The 22,844-nt window shown below is 45.9% G+C and overlaps 1 pseudogene; it reads left to right on the forward strand.

Annotated features, from left to right (window-relative positions):
* The first annotated feature begins 2,733 nt into the window (after positions 1-2,733).
* Positions 2,734-2,851, forward strand: LOC126253850 (5S ribosomal RNA; annotated as a pseudogene).
* The last annotated feature ends 19,993 nt before the right edge of the window (positions 2,852-22,844 follow it).

Consider the following 22,844-nt stretch of genomic DNA (forward strand, 5'->3'; position numbering starts at 1 on the left):
GAACGGTTTGCGATCGGACATTCAAACTGCACTGTTGGCCGCGGGGTATGATGGGCGTTAGTATGCGTACGCATGGTTTGCTGTAGAAATGAAGCCCCTAGGATGGGTTCGTCAAGATGCAAAATTGACGCATTTGGGTGACTGAGGATCCACATTTTGCGAAAGAAAAGTCTCTTCACCCTCAACGGGTGACTTTGTGGTTCGCAATGTCCAGTCACGGAATAATCGGTGTGACGTTCCTTGATGCTGACGGTCTTACCGCAATGGTAACACCGGTTCCCGTCGGATCACCGAAGTTAATCGCTGTCGGGATGGGCTAGCACTTGGATGGGTGGCCATCCGGTCTGTCGAGCGCTGTTGGCAAGCCGGGTGCACTCAGCACTTGTGAGGCGAACTGTGGAGCTACTTGACTGAGAAGTAGCGGCTCCGGTCTCGGAAAATGACATACGGCCGGGAGAGCAGTGTGCTGACGACATGCCCCTCCATATCCGCATCCAGTTAGGCCCGTGGGCTGAGATTGACACGGTGTCCAGTCGGTACCTTTGGGCCTTCATGGCCTGTGCGGGATGAGTTTAGTTAGTTTTTGTTCCGTGATGGCACGGTGAATACCAAACGGTACGTGAAGAATTTGGAAGATGATTTCATCCCCATTATCCAAAGCAACCCTGATTTTGACAAGATGTGATTCATACAAGACGGAGCTTGACCCCATCGAAGCAGGACAGTGTTTAATGTCCTGAGGGAGCGCTTTTGGGACCGCATTCTGACACTGGTGTACCCAGAGATAAATGGCTTGGGCCTCGATTGGCCGTCATGTTCTCCGAATATTTTTGTAGGGCTACAACAATAATTCCAAAACCATTGGTGAGCTGAAAACAGCCATTCAGGAGATCGCCGACAGCACAAATGTTCCGACACTTCAGCAGGTCATGTTATTCGTCTGTGCCACATCTTGCGAATGATGGGAGGCGTAGTAAACACGTAATAACCTAAATCCGAAAATCTGTAGTGATGTTTACATGTTGAATAAAATTTATGCACCCTGTAGTTTGTAACTAATTTAGGTTTTTTCATGTAATTCAGTTAAGTGTAACACTGTATGCATATATATGTTTCATATCCTCTCCTGAAACAGTGGACCGATTTCAACCAAAATTGGTACACATGTCATTTATTATCTGGGAAAATCACCGTGGAGTTAAGAACCACTCACCTGTGAAAGGTGTGGGGTGGGAGTGATAAAGCAGGGTAGCCCACGAGGCGAGAATACCCAGACTTCAGTCATCCATTATCTGAAAACGTTAACACTTGGAGGCTTCCCTGTCTGAAGCACTCTATCCCTTTGTAGATCTTGCTTCGCGATAAACAGTTGTCACCATAATGCGACTGCATTCGTCGAATGATTTCCGCAGGTTTAACACCTTCCGCAAACATAAAGCGAATCACTGTCCTCATTTCCTCCTTGATTCAGATCGAAGATGGAGCTGCCATGTTTCACGGTACGCTACAATGCAACGACTAACGCGGGAATAGGAGTGTCGCGTTGTGCACAATTGTTTGAGACAACAATACCTCATCCCTGGACACTAGCAGTGTTACCAAGCCCTAAGGCAAAGACCTTGTAAAAAATAACTAGACTCACTTATGGCGCTGCAGTCGCGGGATAATTTGAACCTTCGGCTGGACGCCATTATAGTGGTTGTAGTCTGATGTGTTGTGTAGTATTCTTGTTTATGAAGACCCTTAATTCAACGTCGTATATTTGTTGGGGCGTACATACAGTGTTTGTTACTCGTAATTCTTCTGTCTGTACGTTCCATTCAAAAGAAGTACAATGGTGAAGAGTTGTGCAGCGATTAATTGTACAAATAAATTCGAGAAAGGAACGCATATTACATTTCACAGGTACGTCGATATTTTAAGTTGTTTTGTATGTCAGTGCACTTGCTTAATAAATGTTTTTGTAACACGGTATTAGCATAATGTCTGTGCATCTATTTGCAGGTTTCCTTTCTCAAAACCACAGCTGTTACAAAAATGGTTACATGCTCTCGGGAGGGAAGATTTCCGACCTACAGAATAACTTTTTATTTGTTCTGATCATTTTGAAGAAAGTTGGCTGATCGGTAGTGTTTTCATGGTCTAGGTTAGGTTGAAACTTGATAATTTGGTCGTGAGTTGCCAAAGCACTATGCCATATATAACGCACTTCTCGTCATAAAATCTAAAGCAAGGTAGAGTCAGAAAATATCTATTAATATAGTGAGCAAGTCTTCGAGTATTTTGATGCATTTTGCGTACATCTATCGTAAATGAACTACGAAAAATGCTAGGGGTCCAGTACATAACTTTGAGCAACGGCAGATTCCATGTACTACGTAAGATAAATTCATAAACAGTGACTAGTTGCTGTTTGTTCATAAATTAAAAAGTATATTATAGTAACGTATTTAAATAAGGCATTATGTTTGTGACTTAAGCGAAGGCATTTTATAACCAAAAGCGATGTATAAACATTCGAACTCCGCGCGTCAGTTTACCACTCTAATGGCCGCCGCCCAGCTATTCAATTTGTCCGCTCTTCATTGTCGACCACTCGTGCGGTTGTGGGGGCCTGCCCTAAGGCAAGAAATTGCAAAAGTCCCTTTACTTTATCACTTCCCCTCGTATATTTGACAGGTGCGTATGCGAGCATAGCAACGAGGGAAAAGCTTATCCTAACCCCTTGGAATGGGCAACGGTCTTTCCGCAGTGGTTACACCGGTTCCCGTGAGATCACCGAAGTTAACCGCTGTCGGGCGTGGTCGGCACTTGGATGGGGGACCATCCAGGCCGCCATGCGCTGTTGCCATTTTTCGGGGTGCACTCAGCCTCGTGATGCCAATTGAGTAGCAACTTGACCGAATAGTAGCGCCTTCGGTCAAGAATACCATAACGACCGGGAGAGCGATGTGCTGACCCCATGCCCCTCCTATTCGCAACCTCCACTGTGATGACACGGCGGTTGGACGGTCCCGGTAGGCCACTCGTGGCCTGACGACAGAGTACTTTTTTTTTTAACCCTTGGAATGGTTTCGGACAAAGTTGGCACTCATATCAGTTACTATCTGGAAAGAGATACTGTTGCAAGTAGAACCACCAACCTTCTATTGGGATGAGTGTGATAATGAGAAGAGAGAAGGAAGGACGGGGAGATGGAGAGACAGCGAGGGGAATAAGCAGATGGACATGGATACCGGAAGGAGGATGTGGACAGAGAGGGGGAAATGGGCCGAGTGAGGGGAGAGAAGGAAGAAGAGGGGATAGGAGAAGTGGGACAGAAGGGAAAGGAGCAGATGGACGGAGTGGGAAGGAGTGGATTGACTGAGTGGGGAGGAAGAGAGAGAGAGGAAGGGGCAGGAGAAGATGGACAGTGTGGGAGTTGAAGGGGGTGAGCAGAGAGAGGAGGTGCTGGAGATGGACAGAGAGTGTGGGAAATGAGGAGATAGATTGATAGAAGATTAGAATAAATACGTACCCTGGCTACGCAGGCTACTCAGCTAGTAATGGATATACTGAAGTATCACAGCTATTTTGTCACACGATCAGACCAGTCGCAGTTAAATTAAACCTAGAATGTTGACCTTCGAATATAACGCAGGTGGTCCACCGTATATCAGTCATACAGCACGCTGAGCTGCGGTACAAAGGGCGACTTATTGGCCTCAGCTCCCGGCCTGAGATTCTGCGGTCGGCCGACGCGCCGGATCCACCTGCGCCATAGAAATCCGCCGGGAGCAGAAGTTTACTCTCGGAAATTGCCGCCCGACTCCAATTCCCAGCCTGCAGCGCGTCGGCGCTAAAGCCGATGGCGTCGGCTGCCGGGTACTTGGCCACGTGGAACGATACTCCCCGTCTTACACGAATCCGATATGTGTCGGGCGCGAAATGTATCTCTGAACCACAGCTGGAACAACCAGCTTAATTAACTGCCGTGCTTCCTGCAAGCAGTTTCTCGCAGTAGTTCGCAGCATTGTCTTCACGGAACTGGCAGGTAACGTACCGGTTCCTGGAGGGCCTTCTGAAAACCGTAGTAAAATGTTCCGATATCCATAAGTGAACTGTTCCTATAACGAATAAAAGTTCGCGTATTTATGTATGTAAATGTGTTATCAATGACGAAGTATTATTCTGGAACGAGAAAACTCTCCACCTTTACGTGATTTCAACATAAAAAATATTAAAATAATTGAAAAGCCACGATCGCTTCAATCATTTATTATTCCTCATTCGGTGAGACCCATGGACGAAACGAGTGCCATGCCGATGGGAGCGTACGTGGAGTCACGGTGCATCTTGGTCCGCATGTCATTTCCCCCTTGTTCTTGTGCCCTTCTGTTTGCTTCTGACCTGGCATCCCTTAATTGCATGTGCCTATGCAAGTTTTCGTAGTTGATTGGTACCTTGCTCATGTTGTTGTTGTGGTCTTCAGTCCTGAGACTGGTTTGATGCAGCTCTCCATGCTACTCTATCCTGTGCAAGCTTCTTCATCTCCCAGTACCTACTGCAGCCTACATCCTTCTGAATCTGCTTAGTGTATTCATCTCTTGGTCTCCCTCTACGATTTTTACCCTCCACGCTGCCCTCCAATACTAAATTGTTGATCCCTCGACGTCTCAGAATATGTCCTACCAACCGGTCCCTTCTTCTAGTCAAGTTGTGCTCATAACGAATGTATAGATGGTGAGAGACTTTATACCAAGTGAATATGTTCTTTTTTAGCGCTTACAATACCTAAGACCATAGTGCCTAGACAGGTAAAGCCCGGCATACAGGTTTTTATCGCTCGTCACATTGTACTTAAGTCGTGTTATGAACAGCTTTCTGTGTGCGTATTCCTGACGTCCTTATATGAATAAAGGTAAATTATAATACACTCCTGGAAATGGAAAAAAGAACACATTGACACCGGTGTGTCAGACCCACCATACTTGCTCCGGACACTGCGAGAGGGCTGTACAAGCAATGATCACACGCACGGCACAGCGGACACACCAGGAACCGCGGTGTTGGCCGTCGAATGGCGCTAGCTGCGCAGCATTTGTGCACCGCCGCCGTCAGTGTCAGCCAGTTTGCCGTGGCATACGGAGCTCCATCGCAGTCTTTAACACTGGTAGCATGCCGCGACAGCGTGGACGTGAACCGTATGTGCAGTTGACGGACTTTGAGCGAGGGCGTATAGTGGGCATGCGGGAGGCCGGGTGGACGTACCGCCGAATTGCTCAACACGTGGGCGTGAGGTCTCCACAGTACATCGATGTTGTCACCAGTGGTCGGCGGAAGGTGCACGTGCCCGTCGACCTGGGACCGGACCGCAGCGATGCACGGATGCACGCCAAGACCGTAGGATCCTACGCAGTGCCGTAGGGGACCGCACCGCCACTTCCCAGCAAATTAGGGACACTGTTGCTCCTGGGGTATCGGCGAGGACCATTCGCAACCGTCTCCATGAAGCTGGGCTACGGTCCCGCACACCGTTAGGCCGTCTTCCGCTCACGCCCCAACATCGTGCAGACCGCCTCCAGTGGTGTCGCGACAGGCGTGAATGGAGGGACGAATGGAGACGTGTCGTCTTCAGCGATGAGAGTCACTTCTGCCTTGGTGCCAATGATGGTCGTATGCGTGTTTGGTGCCGTGCAGGTGAGCGCCACAATCAGGACTGCATACGACCGAGGCACACAGGGCCAACACCCGGCATCATGGTGTGGGGAGCGATCTCCTACACTGGCCGTACACCACTGGTGATCGTCGAGGGGACACTGAATAGTGCACGGTACATCCAAACCGTCATCTAACCCATCGTTCTACCATTCCTAGACCGGCAAGGGAACTTGCTGTTCCAACAGGACAATGCACGTCCGCATGTATCCCGTGCCACCCAACGTGCTCTAGAAGGTGTAAGTCAACTACCCTGGCCAGCAAGATCTCCGGATCTGTCCCCCATTGAGCATGTTTGGGACTGGATGAAGCGTCGTCTCACGCGGTCTGCACGTCCAGCACGAACGCTGGTCCAACTGAGGCGCCAGGTGGAAATGGCATGGCAAGCCGTTCCACAGGACTACATCCAGCATCTCTACGATCGTCTCCATGGGAGAATAGCAGCCTGCATTGCTGCGAAAGGTGGATATACACGGTACTAGTGCCGACATTGTGCATGCTCTGCTGCCTGTTTCTATGTGCCTGTGGTTCTGTCAGTGTGATCATGTGATGTATCTGACCCCAGGAATGTGTCAATAAAGTTTCCCCTTCCTGAGACAATGAATTCACGGTGTTCTTATTTCAATTTCCAGGAGTGTATATAGATCTGTAAGGCGTTAATGGATAATGTCTGTGCCTCAATGCTTTTACTTCGTAATTGACATACTCTGTAGTATGTACAGGAAATGTATGCGCAAATGTGGGCTTTGCATTGGTATGTTATAGTAAAGTTGTGTTTTAGTAGTAGTGAGTGGTTATACCATGGGACTGTGTATGCGCTGCTTGGACAGCACTATCTGGTGGCCGGTTGTGAACCGCTAGAATCACATCAGGTAAGCCTGCGCGGTATAAGCCAGTGATGATGCCGACCGGTGTTAGGCGAGCAGTGGTAGTTTTATCTGGTGACTTCAGTTATATATTTTATGGAAAGAACGACCATTAGAGCAGTTTTTTATTATTTTTTATTGGTTGTGACAATGATTTTATCAGATGGTCTGCCTCATATGCCATGATGTCCATATGGTTTTATAAATGTTAATCCACGTTTCAGGTATGTGGTTCTCTAATAATTGTTAATCTGATGATGGCATCTTCAGAGTGCTGAAACCGGTCATCTAACAAGCGATTGAAGCGATCGTGGCTTTTCAATTATTTTAAAAACAGAGTGATCGCCCCACGACACACCATGTGTTCACTGCAAAAATATTAATAATAAATGTATTGCTATGTAACGAATACTAAGAATAACAAAGACTATGACTACATCATGTCTTGAAATTTATACATAGTTGTGGGGTAAAGACTTGGATGAATAAAATAGTCACCCTTTTGTCAGCTATTTAACCTACTAGACACTTTCGTACGAGTTTGCTTCTGAACGCACGTAAGTTTTCTTCACAATACATGTATAAAAAGTATTTGTCCTTTCAATCTCATTTCATGTCTCTCACTCCTTGTGAACATAATTAAGTGGTAATAATTAATTATGACTCGAATCCAAGTTTTATCATTGACCATCTGCCATTCTTTACACACGATTTTAAGGCTTCACCCACAAGACAACAAGAAAAAACACTTTAGATATTTTGCTACCGGTAAAAGAAAATCTTTTTTTCAGAAAGGTTTTCATTAAATATACACGACAAACCCAAAGATAATAAATAATCCGCTACGGTCGCAGGTTTGAATCCTGCCTCTGGCATGGATGTGTGTGATGTCCTTAGGTTAGTTAGCTTTAAGTAGTTCTAAGTTCTAGGGGACTGTTGACCTCAGCAGTTAAGTTCCATAGTTCTCAGAGCCCTAATAAATAATCATTCGAGTCTTAGGGTTGATTGTAAGTAAATCACTAACCGGTAAAAATATTGTTTTCACTGCCGTAAATATTATTCAAATCATAATTAACAGTAAAGAAGGTCTGTGTTTAACTAAGAATTTACGTAACGTTGACAATAATGGTGTAGTTACGGAGGTAAATACAAAACTTTTTTAACCACTAGTATGGCGTTTACCGTCAGTTTGTTACAAGAAGTCGTACCAGTAACGCTTCGTTCTCGTTATTCAATGTGCTGGTGCCTAGAAACATATATTCAGAGGGTGCACCGTACATTGAGGTAAGAAAAGTCACTGGGTGCGGTATACGATATGCACATATGCGGTAGTATCGCGTACTCAAGTTATTCATGTGGAAAGCTTTCAGACGTGATCATGGCCACACGACATGAATTAACAAACGCTGAATGAGGGACGGAAATTGGAGCTAGACTCATGGGACATTCAGTGTCGTAAATCGTTAGAGAATTCATTATTCCGAGATACACAATTTCAGGCATTATCTCCCACCATGGTCCACGCAGTTACCGACGTCCTTCACTTAATACCGAGAGTAGCGGCCTTTGCGTTGTCAGTGCTAACAGACAAGCAACACTGCGTGAAAACTACAAAATATCCGTTAGCACAGTGCGGCGAAATTTGGTGTTAGTGGGTTATGCCAGCAGACGACCTACGCGAGTGCGTTTGCTAACAGCACGACACTGCCTGAAACGCCTATGCTGGACTTGTGATCATGCAGTTGGACCGTAGGTGATTGAAAAACCGTGACGTGATCAGATGAGTCCGAATTTCCGTTAGTAAGACCTGATGGTAGGATTCGAGTGTGGCGCAGCACGAAGCCATGGACCCAGTTTCTCAACAAGGCACTGATGAAGCTAGTAGTGGCTGCATAGTGGTATGAGCTGTGTTTGTGTAAAATGGACTGGGTCTTCTGGTCAAAATGTACCGATCGTTGACTGAAATGGTTACGCTGGTCGAATTGGAGACGATTTGCCGCTACTGATGGACTTCGTGTGCCGAAACGACGATGTCATGTCAGCGAGATGCAGTTGTTTGCGATATACTGGACACTTCGAGCGAATGATTTGGCCAACCAGATAGTCTGACAAGACTCCCATCGAACATTTATGGTGCAGATTCGAGAGATTAATTCGCCCACCAAATCTTGCGCCGGCAACACTTTCGCAATTAAGGATGGCTATAGAGGCAACATTGCTCAGTATTTCTGCAAGGGACTTCCAACGACTCGTTGAGTCCATGTTACGTCGAATTCGTGCACTACGCTGGGTAGAAGAGGATCTGACACGATTTTAGAAGGTGTCCCATGACTTTTGTCGCATCAGTGTATAGCATAAAATCCACCGAATACTGGCTTCTACTGAATATGACAAGCGCTAATAACCTCGCGTTGAGTGCCTGTAGCTCCATACACGACAGATACAGTCTGGGGTCCTGCTTTCTGCTTGAGACAGAGGGAGCGATCATGCTTTCTATAGGTTCTACGAGGTGTGGCTAGAAAAAAACCGGACTAGTACTGGTGAAACAATAAAACGAATGCAATAAGGCTGAAAGTCGCGTGGCCTGTCACGTGACTCTCGCTCCGCCTACTGCTCGAGTTTCATCTGCCTCCTGCACTCAGTCTGCCCGTGGCGTCTGTTTTAAGTAGTTGACGTTTTGTCTGTGCGTCGGAAAATGTTGAGTGTACAGAAAGAACAGCGTGTTAACATCAAATTTTGTTTCAAACTAGGAAAATCTGCAAGTGAAACGTTTGTAATGTTACAACAAGTGTACGGCGATGATTGTTTATCGCGAACGCAAGTGTTTGAGTGGTTTAAACGATTTAAAGATGGCCGCGAAGACACCAGTGATGACACTCGCACTGGCAGACCATTGTCAGCAAAAACTGATGCAAACATTGAAAAAATCGGTAAACTTGTTCGACAAGATCGCCGTTTAACAATCAGAGCAGTGTCTGAGTTAACAGGAGTTGACAAGGAAAGAGTCGAACAAGTTTACCGATTTTTTCAATGTTTGCATCAGTTTTTGCTGACAATGGTCTGCCAGTGCGAGTGTCATCACTGGTGTCTTCGCGGCCATCTTTAAATGGTTTAAACCACTCAAACACTTGTGTTCGCGATAAACAATCATCGCCGTACACTTGTTGCAACATTACAAACGTTTCACTTGCAGATTTTCCTAGTTTGAAACAAAATTTGATGTTAACACGCTGTTCTTTCTGTACACTCAACATTTTCCGACGCACAGACAAAACGTCAACTACTTAAAACAGACGCCACGGGCAGACTGAGTGCAGGAGGCAGATGAAACTCGAGCAGTAGGCGGAGCGAGAGTCACGTGACAGGCCACGCGACTTTCAGCCTAATTGCATTCGTTTTATTGTTTCACCAGTACTAGTCCGGTTTTTTTCTAGCCACACCTCGTACTTTACATGGGACTTTGGCAAAATATAGCTGATCTTATTTTGTGTCAAACGTGATGAAATGGCTCTCCAACGTCAAACAGGAGGACCTGACGTCACAAAGGTAGCAGAGTGCCACGTCAGCTTTAACTAACGCGTTGCGTGTGCCGACGGCATAAGCGTGCGTAGACGCTAGCCGCGAGCGCGAGACTTCTCACTACGCTGCGGAAGATCCGTGACGAAAGGTGAGGAGCTTTTCTAACCGAAAACTGAAACATACAGCCCAATTTTAGGAAGAAAACACAGGTCACACCCGTCTACAAGAGGATTATCAGAAGTCATTCATTGAACTCCTGTCCAGCGTTACTGACATCCAGCTGTTGCAGAATTCTTGAACGTATCCTGATCTCAAACACAATGAGCTGTCTCAAATAGATTGACCGTCTCCACGTCTACCAGCGTGGATTCCGGAAACATCGGTCATGCGACAACAAACTCGCTCTTTTGTCACATGGCACCTTGTGAGCTATTGTTCAGAGCAGTCAGTTGCAGGCAGTATTTATTAACTTTCGAATCACATTTGAGTCAGTACTACACCGACCGTTATCGATGAAGGTACGATTACTTGAGTTATCACACGAAATTCGTGAATTGATGGAGGATTTTTTGGTACGGAGGACGTAGCTACAGGTCTGCCCATTGGGATGTTTGGTTTTTATGTACATTAATGCCTGCCATACGTTATTAGCAACTACCTTCAGTGAAGACCAGTCTGGACAAGGCTGCGCAGCTCTTCACTCAGCTCTTGCTTCCTAGTTTGCAACATTCTTTCCCTCAAAGTTGCTGTTGTTGTGGTCTTCAGTCTAGAGACTGGCTTGATGCAGCTCTCCATGCTACTCTATCCTGTGCAAGCTTCATCACCTCCCAGTACCTACTGCAGCCTACATCCCTCTGAATCTGCTTAGTGTATTCATCTCTTGGCCTCCCTCTACGATTTTTACCCTCCACGCTGCCCTCCAATACCAAATTGGTGATCCCTTGATGCCTCAGAACATGTCCTACCAACCGATCCCTTCTTCTAGTCAAGTTTTGCGACAAACTCCTCTCCAATTCTATTCAATACCTCCTCATTAGTTATGTGATCTACCCATCTAATCTTCAGCATTCTTCTGTAGCACCACATTTCGAATGCTTCTATTCTCTTCTTGTCCAAACTATTTATCGTCCATGTTTAACTTCCATACAAATATTTTCAGAAACGACTTTCTGACACTTAAATCTATACTCGATGTTAACAAATTTCTCTTCTTCAGAAACGCTTTCCTTGCCATTGCCAGTCTACATTTTATGTCCTCTCTACTTCGACCATCATCAGTTATTTTGCTCCCCAAATAGCAAAACTCCTTTACAACTTTGTGTCTCATTCCCTAATCTAATTCCCTCAGCATCACCCGACTTAATTCGACTACATTCCATTACCCTCATTTTGCTTTTGTTGATGTTCATCTTATATCCTCCTTTCAAGACACTGTCCATTCCGTTCAACTGCTCTTCCAAGTCCTTTGCTGTCTCTGACAGTCTTTGCTGTCTCTCCCTCCAAGTAGAATAGTGATTATTTATTACATCGTTACTTTTATTTTGTCTCCACCGTATCCCTTCTTTGTCTCAGACAGTTTGTCTAGCGTACGTATTTTACCTTTGACCGTTCTTCTGCTTCATGCTATCACTGGTTAATTGAAGCTTTTTTAAAAGTTTTAGCCGGTTCTACATCCACACTCTGCAAGCCAGCTTAAGTTGTATGGCGGAGGGTACTAGTCATAACCTTTCTTGTTGTATTTGCAAATACAGCGAAGGAAAAGAGACTATCAATACTCCTCCGTACGAGCCGGAATTTCTCCTGTCTGCGTGATACTTACGCGAAATGTGCGTTGGTGGCAGTGGAAACATTCTGCAGACAACTTCAAATGTCTCTTCTCTAAATTTTTTCAATAGTGGATAGCGAAAAGAACGTCGCCGTCCATCCAGGGATTCGCTTTTGAGTTCAAGAAGAGTCTCCGTAACACTCGCGTTTTCATCGTAGCTACCGATAACAAACTTGTTCTCTAAATGTTCTCAACAGTGGATCGCGAAAAGAACGTCATATTCTATCAAGGGATTCCCTTTTCAGTTCAAGAAGCGTCTCCCAACACTCGCGTTCTGATCGTAGCTACCGGTAACAAACCTAGCAGTCCGCCTGTGAATTGCTTCGAGGTCTTCCTTTAATCCGACCTCGGTGGCGAACGCGGACACTCGAGCAGTGCTCAAGAATAGATCGTACTAGCGATCTATACGCGTTCTCCTCTGCAGGTGAGCCACACTTTCTTAAAATTCTCCAAATTAGAGGAAGTCGACTACTCGCCTTCTCTACTACCGTCCTTGCGCGGGGGTTTCATTTCATTTCACTACTCAACCTTATCCCCCGATATTTAATCGACTGTCAGTAAGTAAACTTGTAATGCTGCATTCGTAAATTACGAGACAGTTTTCCCTATTCATCTGGAATAACCTATATTTTTCCACATTCAAAGCAATCTGACATTCATCATATCATCTAGAAATTTAGTGTAAATCATGTGGTTTCCTACTACAGTTACTCAACAACGACACCCTCCCGTATATTACAGCCCCACATACCTCCTCAACATTTTTTTTCCTTTATTGTTATTTTCAAACCCGTACAAATAGGCAGGCTGTCAGCAGCACGTTACGCCGCTCTTCAGCCATAGATTAGATAAATAAACAACAGAAAGAATACACAGATGTGACACAACGGTGGGTAATAAAACAGTAGACACATAAAGACAAACACAGAGCCATTCACACTCGACGATAATCCACACTACAAACTGTTGTCACGATGCACTAACACTGAAGATGGCGATGGCACAGGCGAACGGTGTAACGGTGTAACGGTGTAACGGTGTAACGGTGAACACTGAACACTAAACACGACGGCACACACGAGACACTGATGGCGATGATCTCTGGTGCGCGAATGTCCACTGAGCGTGTGCAAGTCCGGGGACCTGCTAAGAGGGTAAGAAGGGTGAGGTAGGGGAGAGGGGAGAACAAAGATGCCAATGGCTCTGGAGATGGGGGGAGGAGGGGAGGGACAGGGGAGGGGAAGCCTGGGGGTGGAGTGGGGAGAAATGGAGGAGGGAGGGAAGAGGGAGAGAAGGGTTGGAGGGTGCCCAAAGGAGCAAAAACAGGAAGAGGGAGGGAGGATCAAAGTTGGTAGGACGGGTAGATGGAGGGGAGGAGGGCATCATCAGGGAGAGGGAGCTGGCGGAAGCCACCTTGGGAGAGGGTAAGGAAGGTGGAGAGATGGAGACTGGGTGGGACGTGGGAATACATGCGCGGCAGCGGGCGGGGGCGGGAGAGGATGGGCGAGACAAGCGGGTGAGGAGGATCGTGTTTGTGGGAGGTGTACAGGATCCGTATCCTTTCAAGGAGGAGGTGGGGGAACGGAATGAGATCGTACAGGATCTGCGTGGGGGAGGGGAGACGGATCCGATAAGCGAGGTGGAGAGCATGGCGTTCAAGGATTTGAAGGGATTTATAAAAGGCAGGGGGGTGGCGATCCAGGCCGGATGGGCGTAACAAAGGATAGGGTGGATGAGGGATTTATAGGTGTGGAGGGGTCCAGACCCCACGTACGGCCGTAAAGGAGCTTGAGGAGACGGAGTCGGGAGTGTGCCTTGGCTTGGATTGTCTGGAGATGGGGGGTCCAGGAGAGTCGACGATCGAGGGTGACGCCAAGGTACTTAAGGGTCAAGATGGGATTGGAGAAGGTGTTGGGTGCGCCGCAGGGAGGGGGCAAGGGCAAGGAAGGCGGTGCCATCGGCAAACTGGAGAAGGTGGACGGGGGCTGACGGCGGCGGCATGTCCGCCGTATATAAAAGGTACAGAAGGGGAGAGAGGACGGAGCCTTGGGGCACATCGGCCGAGGGAAAAAAGGTGTAGGAATCCGTGTTATGGATGGTGACGTAGGAAGGACGGTGGGAGAGAAAGGATCTCCTCAACCTGATCGTAAGATCATTTATGTATACAGAGAATAAGAGCTGTCCCATCGGATTTCAGTGATGCACTCCTGACGATACCCTCGTCTCCGATGAACATCGGCAGTCGAGTGTTACTTAATAAGTCTTCGACTCAACCACATACCTGGGAACCTATTTCAGCCGTGGTAAAATTTGCTGTTTTGAAGTGCACGCCGCAGCGCGTAGTGTATCGCAGTCGCTCTCCGTTTCTGGCGGTGGCGCCGCTGCGGCAATCGCAGCTTTGGTGTCTCCCTCTGGTGTAAAAGGGGAAATGTTGCCTGTTCACGTGCATTTAAGGGGTGCTATGAGCTCGGCAGTGGGTCAGTCTCTCGTCCCCAGCTTGCTAGTCTGTCTCTCGTCCGCATTTGTTAGGCAGTTAGTGACTGTCGTTCGGAGTGCTTGTATGTCTGTCGTTCGAATCAACCTTTAAAGCCAGAAAAATGACTCCTTACACTCCGCCAGTAGGAGAACTCAGCGCGTGGTCGCCCGGTCGGGGCTTAGTTCCTGCATCTGAGTCTGCGCGTTAGGCCGCCAGTCTGCTGGAGTTTGCTCAGGCAACGGTTATTGCCGGTTGGATAGATCGGTAGGTCGTTCGCGCACTGAGACACAAGATGACTTGTCCGTCTTGAGCGTCGGCGCATGTGAGGTCGCCACGTGAGTCCATTGGGCTGCGCCCTATAGCGAGAGGTACCGGCTTCGCGGCCGACACGACAGCAGCAGGAGTCAACCCACGACATCAGTCTGGCCGGTGCGAGCTGCGACGCCGTGAGACGGGAGATTGGCGCGCCTTCCTGCGTTCGTTGAAGCGGCTGGTTCGGGAGAGCGTCTTGGGGGTGCTGCGCCAGGTCTTCGCTAGAAATCGCAGTTTATTAGAAGTTAAGTGATTGCTGATATGTTGTTTCATTTATTTGTTAAATTCTACTTCTTTTCTTGGTCTGTCTCTCGTCTCCAGCTTCCTCGTCTATCTCTCGTCCGCAGTTAGGATATGTCTGTCTGTCTGTCGGTCTGCCGTACGTTAATAGCTGCCTCTGTCATGTTTGTAGGATTCGGTGTGTTAAGGAATTTATTGCTTGAAGTATAACGGCCGAATTCCTGAAATATGTTTTTATCTTGCCAATCATCTTGAGAGGCGGTATATGTGTAATGTAGAGCATGTTTGGCCAACCTTGTATACTTTTATGTAAGATTCCATTTCGTGGGCTTTTATTTAAATGTTCATTTTAGTATATAAATTTGCCACCCTTCCGCTGTAAGAGATTTTTTTTTTAATTAAGTTGCACCTTCAGTGGCAACTTAATCTTTTAGTGTTAGTGTTTTGTACCATTTCCATCCCTCCTACGGGGTGCATAGTTTATGTGCTTGTGTGAGTTGTTAAAATTTATAGTTTAAAGTAATCTGGTGTGTTGCAGATTTGCACCAGTGTAGTCTTTCAGAGGTTGTTGCGAGCGGCCGTGACTATAGCCGTGTGAAAAGGGAGCGGCAAGGTTCTCAGCCCGAAACCTCATAGAGTCAAAAATATGTTCTTTCTGCCTCTGAATAAATTGTAACTTGATATTTAGAGGGTGCTTTCTGATTATAATTTTAAATCTGTTTTTTTTTTAAAAAAAAAGGGTTTTAGGAATAAAATTTCCATTTGTTGAGAGAAATTTGATTTGTTTTCATCAGTTACCCTCTGGCAACTACTTCCACTCTCACCTAGTGTGATTAAATGTGTTAATGTTCTTGATGAATCGCTAGTAAATAAAGTAAATTCTTAAGAAAAGGTTTTGAAAGTAAATTCACGGTTCATTATTCCGTATGCTCAAAATGTTAAAATGGCTCTAAGCACTATGGGACTTAACAGCTGAAGTCATCAGTCCCCTAGACTTAGAACTACTTAAACCTAACTAACCTAAGGACATCACACGCATCCATGCCCGAGGCAGGATTCGGACCTGCGACCGTAGCAGCGCCGTCGTTCCTGACTGAAGCGCCTAGAACCATTCGGTCACAGCGGCCGGTCTTCATCAACAGTCCGCGGTGGGGCACAGTATCAAATACTTTCCGGGAATCTATGAATATTGCATCTGTCTGTAGACCCTCATTCATAGTTCGCATACGACGTTCTTTTCGAGAAACACTATTGAGAAAATTTGGAGAACCGGCGTTTGAAGCTGACTGCCTAACGGTTCTACTTCCGCCTACATACATCACGCATAAGGACCAGAGATGACATAAGAGAAATTAGGACTCATACGGAGGCGTACAGACAGTCGTTTTTCCATTGCTCTATTTTTTGTAACCCCTCGTCTCCAATTTTGTAAAGGTCTCGTCGCTACTGCTGTGGCGGCCGAGTTGCCTCTGCTGTTACGGTAGGCAAAAATCGTAGGTGGACTTCGCAGTACATAGCAAATGCAATTTACAACAACTGTCTCTTCACTTCTAAGAGTTCACTAAAGGACGTTCCCTGTCCAAGTCAGCCCAGGACGATGATCTAGAACCAAGTGGACGAGACATGCTCTTCTATCTCCCGAGTAGGCTTCTGTCCGTTGTCGTCTGGTTATTGACGGATTGTACTCTGTCTGGTCGAGGCGAAGTCGATATCTTCATCCTCAGTGCCACCCAAGGCGCTGATGGAACTCGCGCAAGTGGCGAGACTCTACGGCACTGGCATCAGCTCGCATCTTTGCGCCGGTGGTGCTTTTCCTTGGCTGTGTCTTCTTCAAACGATACATCACTATTTGCGCTTGGGAAGCATGGGCGTGTAGTTTGTTTAATCTGTCAGACTTGTGTTATGGAAAATGTAAATTCGTAAGGTTAATTACCTGTTTTCATATTTGATGTTTTACGAAGTGTGATCATGTTTAATTTTGTTAAAGCTGTGTTTTGATATTTTGTGGAATAATTGTATTTTCATAATCAGGAACTAGATACATACCATCTTGGAGCGGGAATTTGTTTGTAGAAATAAATCGTTCTGAAGTGTGCCACGTCTCTCAACCCAGTACCACCTCTCCGCAAATCCCAGTTCTCGTTACACCAAGTACTCCACAACCCCAGCTAGTGGGCTTCGACAGTGTAATGTGATGCATTTGATGTCTGCAGCCTCCGTCCCCGAAGTTCACTTCTGCTGCCAATTTCGTTACTGCGTGCGACATAAATATTGATAAATAAAATATATCTAAGTACGAGGCGTGTTTTTTAAGTAAGTACCGTTTTTAAATTAAAAAAGACGTGCTAAGATATCTCAATAACTTTATTTTTACATGAAAGCCTGCACCTTAATCTACTTTTCTACATAATTTCCGTCAATATTGAGGCACTTGTCATAACGTTGTACCACTTTTTGAATACCCTCCTAATAGAAGTCTACCGCCTGATTTGTTAACCACTGCATCACCACTGTTTCGACTTCGTCATCCTCTCGAAGACGCTGACTGCCCAGATGTTTCTTCAAGTGCAGGAGCAGATGGTAGTCACTGGGCGCAAGATCGGGGCTGTAAGGAGGATGATCTAGTTTCCCATCGAAAAGATGTGATGAGATCTATGGTCTGATTCGCCACATGCGAACGGGCATTGTCTTAAAGCAAAACCATGCCCTTGCTCAACTTTCATGGAGTGTTGCTTTGATTCTGGTGTGACGTAGACCACCCATGTTTCATCGCCCGTAGCAATTTGGCTTAAGAAACCATCACCGTCGTTGTGGTACCGCTCAAGGAAAGTCAATGCACTGTCTAAACGTTTGGTTTTGTGCACATCCGTCAACATTTTCGGTACCCAACGTGCGCACAATTTTCGGTAATTCAAGTGCTCGTTCACAGTGCCATACAAAACACTACGAGAAACATTAGGAAAGTCGTCCCGCAAGGAGGAAATCGTATAGCGTCTGTTTTCTCTCACCTTATTGTCCACTTCCTGCACCAAACTTTCATTAACGACCGAAGGACGCCCACTCCGTTGTTCATCATGCACATTTGTGAGGCCATCTTTAAATGCTCTCACTTACTTTCTTACCATTCCATCACTCATAATGTTTTCTCCGTAAACTGCACAGATCTCACGATGAATATCGATCGCTTTTAGGCCTTTAGCGCTAAGAAATCTTATAACAGCCCCAGCCCGTACTTCACAGTCGGCGGGACTCACGATTACCGGAGGCAGCTTAAACAGTACACAACGCAAACAATTAATAATCAGACTGTAATGGCGTCAGTGCGTAGATTACGGTACAGGCTTTTATGTAAAAATAAAATCATTGAAATATCTTAGCACGTCTTTTTTTAATATCAAAACGATACTTAAAAAGCACGCCTTTTAGTTCAGTATTTATTTTGTAAACAACTCTCAGAATAGTTCCGCACTGACATTTGACATGTTGTTACACAGTTGTTAACCTACATGTCGTTGGCTTCCACAAAAAAGAAAACGTTCATAAGAAATAGAGAATGAAGAAGAGAGGGAAGGGATGGGCACAAGATGCTGTGGTTATTCAGTGGCGACAGCTCAAAATTTGTGCCGGATAGGGGCTCCAACCCGGATGTACCACATCCTGTTGCATTTCGGATGATATTAGTGCATCCAGACTGAAACAAACATCAAGAGCCTTAGCGCTCATACATAAATACACAAACGTGAGTGATGACGCTGCTGATGCATACATTTATATGAAATAAAGAATGAGGAGAGAAAGGTGTGGGGTGGGTGGGAAATCATGACTTCCACCCGCACAAGGCATTGTGGTAATGCAGTGGCGAAACCTGAAAATTTATCGCTTCATATGAGCGGCACAAATTTCCCCATTCTCTAAATGGTTCAAATCGCTCTGAGCACTATGCGACTTAACTTCTGAGGTCATCAGTCGCCTAGAACTTAGAACTAATTAAACCTAACTAACCTAAGGACATCACACACATCCATGCCCGAGGTAGGATTCGAACCTGCGACCGGAGCGGTCGCTCGGCTCCAGACTGTAGCGCCCAGAACCGCACGGCCACTCCGGCCGGCCCCCATTCTCTATTTCATATAAATGTATGCACCAGCCAGGTCATCAGAAGTGGTGTCTGCTCTATCTGACATGTACGACAGAGCAGACATGTCTCAATATACACAAAAGTAAACGTACTGCAGGTCTACGTGACACACCGCAACACCTTGACGTCCATCCAAAGTGTGTTCAGAGAGATTCCTCTTACCATAGTTTACGGGATCTCATGGCAAATAGCGATATATGAAAATATATTTAATTTTAGAATTGTTCTATACCTCTGTTTCCATTAGCAGTTACTTCCTGTTCAGTATTACATTTGTTTAATTGTCTATTAACATGGTGACAACCGTACTTTATGTCCTCAAACCTGCCTGCCATTTTAGTAAAATAAGTGAAGTTTTAGTAAATTGAAAATGACTGATTCCAAAACTTCTACAGCTGCCTCTGTTCAAACGTGAAATAATTTTGTAATTGGCCAAAAGAGTTGGTGTTCCACGAAATCTATTATCCTGCTTTAGTAGGTATCGATCCACAGTTCATGGCAGCATGATATGGGGCGATGAATCAAACTGATTTCAAAATTCGAAATATGGATTTATTACAGAATTAAAAAAAAAATTGCAGGGACTGAATGGTAATCAGTGGAACCAACCAACAAGCAGTAATATTTTACTACTGTTAAATATATGTCTTACGCACAAAAAATGGAATTTATATGATATAAAATTTTGGTTATGTTCAAGGAGTTTGTCATTAAGTATAGTTATCGACTTTGGTTCGCAAACCAATTATGAAATTATATCACAGAAGGACGAAAGGAAACGGTTAGAAGGTAACGAAAAAGACTTATGTGCCGGATGTATTGATCGGGTGGGGAATGAAGTTATCCTGAAACGCGACAATGAGAAACGAATTTTAAGTCATTCTTCTGCCTGGTTCGATTCCCGGCGGGGTCAGGGATTTTCTCTGCCTCGTGATGACTGGGTGTTGTGTGCTGTCCTTAGGTTAGTTAGGTTGTAGTTCTAAGTTCTAGGGGACTGATGACCATAGATGTTAAGTCCCATAGTGCTCAGAGCAATTTGAACCATTCTTCTGCCGCTGCTTGGTGGAACGCCTTCTTAATTACAAGTGAAAAATTAAATATTAAAGATGTTCTTCAGTATTTATTTAACTAACCGGTTTTCGACAAACACGCCATCATCACGACTTTCAGTTTTTCATTTATAAAAAGGGGAATTACATGTCTGACACAGTGTCTAATGGACAGAGGAGGTAGTATGATTACCTCAAACGCCTTTAAGGTGTCGACAAGTAGACGGCTCTAATAACCCAGACGTTGACAGGGTGTTTGACTGTAATCATATTTCCTTCCTTCGCTAACAAGCGCGTTATTCTTGTACGCTGGCCTGTTTCCAGCATCGGAGAGAAAAACTTAGTTGAGTTCATCGTTCTCCACCTTGTGGTTGACGTAGCGAATGGAAGCGGGGAGGGAGGGAGAACTCGTTACGTCTGTCACGGAGGCGGGAAAACGCGCACAGGTCGAGGCGCCTTTGTAGACGGTAAGTAAAAGCGGAGCCGGTCGATAATCGACTGGCGGTCGCGGTCGACGGCGGCAGCGGGCAGCGGGGATCGACCAGCTACGGGCGGGCGGACCTGTGCGAAAGTCCCCACCTGTGAGTGGCGTGCCTGGAAAGCAACTGCTGCCTGGAGCACGCTATCCACGCCCGTTTTGCTTCACATCATGTCACTTCACATCGTTGCTGGGCGTCAGTTTTCTCTTGCTTTCTGCGGAGTGACACTGGATGCGTCGCAGGAAAGGGTTATATGACCGCTAATGGTCTCAGCGTGTATAAACCATTATTCAGATAGGTTCATCAGCGCTCTAGGTATTTTGCCGACAACGACGTCCTCAGTCTTTAAGGTAATTGCACTGTATGACTGTAATGAAATGTACGGTAATGATAATTTCTTGTGGTTCAAAGGTGTGGCGCACGTCTTTCACTTGGACATCACTTCGAATTGCATGTTCCTTACCTAGCCCAGACAGTCTACCGGAAAAAGAAGCCCTCAATTTAACGTCGAATCCGAAAACACTATCGGTCGCTGTTAATATTATCTGGCTGAATTCCCATAAGTTGTTTGAAAACTGTATACGCCAGGAGAAACTCAGGTCTCACTTGTCATTGCTGGCGAGTATTCACATCACTGAGAAGCGAACGCTAAATTAAACTGGGAGTGAAATATTCCGTTGCCAGATGAGCATTCGATCAGCGACCTAACTACGCTACTGGCCATTAAAATTGCTACACCAAGAAGAAATGCAGATGACAAACGGGTATTCATTGGACAAACATATTATACCAGAACTGATATGTGATAACATTCTCACGCAATTTGGCTGCATAGATCATGAGAAATCAGTACCCAGAACAACCCACCTCTGGCCGTAATAACGGCCTTGATACGCCTGGGCATTGAGTTAAACTGATCTTGGATGATGCCCATGCAGCTTCAACACGATACCACAGTTCATCAACAGTAGTGACTGGCGTATTCTGACGAGCCAGTTGATCGGCCACCATTGACCAGACGTTTTCAATTGGTGAGAGATCTGGAGAATGTGCTGGCCAGGGCAGCAGTCGAACATTTTCTGTATCCACAAAGGGCCGTACAGGTCCTGCTGAAATGTAGGGTTTCGCAGGGATCGGATGAAGGGTACAGCCATGTGTCGTAACACACCTCAAATGTAACGTCCACTGATCAAAGTGCAGTCAATGCAAACAAGAGGTGACCGAGACGTGTAACCATTGGCACCCCATATCATCACGCCGGGTGATACGACAGTATGGCGATGACGAATACACGCTTCCAATGTGCGTTCACCGCGGTGTCGCCAAACACGGATGCGACCATCATGATGCTGTAAACAGAACCTGGATTCATCCGAAAAAATGAAGTTTTGCCATTTGTGCAACCAGGTTCGTCGTTCAGTACACCATCTCAGGCGCTCCTGTCTGTGATGCAGCGTCAAGGGTAACCGCAGCCATGGTCTCCGAGCTGATAGTCCATGCTGCTGCAAACGTCGAACTGTTCGTGCAGATGGTTGTTGTCTTGCAAACGTCCCCATCTGTTGACTCAAGGATCGAGACGTTGCTGCACGATCCGTTACAGCCATGCGGATAAGATGCCTGACATCTCGACTGCTAGTGATACGAGGCCGTTGGGATCCAGCACGGCGTTCCGTATTACCCTCCTGAACCCAACGATTCCATAACTGCTAACAGTCATTGGATCCCCGACCAACTCGAGCAGCAATGTCGCGATACGATAAACCGCAATCGCCATAGGCTACAATCCGACCTTTATCAAAGTCGGAAACGTGATGGTACGCTTTTCTCCTCCTTACACGACGCATCACAACAACGTTTCACCAGGCAGCACCGGTCAACCGCTGTTTGTGTATGAGAAATCGGTTGGAAACATTCCTCATGTCAGCACATTGTAGGTGTCGCCACCGGTGAATGCTCTGAAAAGCTAATCGTTTGCATATCACAGCATCTTCTTCCTGTCGGTTAAATTTCGCGTCTGTAGCACGTCATCTTCGTAGTGGAGCAATTTTAATGGCCAGTAGTGTATTTCTAGCCACATGCTGAAGAAATGTTCGACCAGGTCAAACTTTTCTTACTGTTATCAAACCATAATGACAAAGTACCCGAGAACAAAAAATTATATTTCTCTTTCGGTTACTTCAGCACAGGGCAAATAATATATAAATCTAGCCTAACAAATCGATAATGCGTATGGCTATGAAAAT

This window comes from Schistocerca nitens, chromosome 4 (assembly GCF_023898315.1).
Source record: "Schistocerca nitens isolate TAMUIC-IGC-003100 chromosome 4, iqSchNite1.1, whole genome shotgun sequence".
Taxonomy (NCBI): domain Eukaryota; kingdom Metazoa; phylum Arthropoda; class Insecta; order Orthoptera; family Acrididae; genus Schistocerca; species Schistocerca nitens.